Raw genomic sequence first — 462 nt, forward strand, 5'->3', positions numbered from 1 at the left:
CTTAAATGAACATGAATATATAAAGTCTTTTTGTTTGTTTTGTATTTAGTAGAGTTTAAAATCTTCGCCCTTACTGTGGTACAAGCCCAAAATAAGAACAATTTTTAGACATTGGGTTTCATTGTGATAAGGCTGTGCTTCAATGACCCTCACATCCCCAAAGGATTTAACCTCCATCATAGCTAAGCTGAAAGTTGATAGTTCTGCTGCACCAAGAAATGAATTGTAGGCTCGATTTTTGGATACAGACTTCCTGCTATGGTCAAAGCTATTTGACTTGAGTGAGTGACTTCATTCTCAGCCCACAGAGAACAGGTTGCATTCATTTAAGAAACGGTGTAGGTATTAAGATGGTCTATCCATAAAGTCATTCACCAACTGTTTTAATAAATAGTGGTTCTGCTTGGAGGGTGGCACAGACATTAGGTGAGGGTAAGAATTTGGTTCATTAGCTGTGGTAAT

Source organism: Mastomys coucha, chromosome X (genome assembly GCF_008632895.1).
Source record: "Mastomys coucha isolate ucsf_1 chromosome X, UCSF_Mcou_1, whole genome shotgun sequence".
Classification (NCBI taxonomy): domain Eukaryota; kingdom Metazoa; phylum Chordata; class Mammalia; order Rodentia; family Muridae; genus Mastomys; species Mastomys coucha.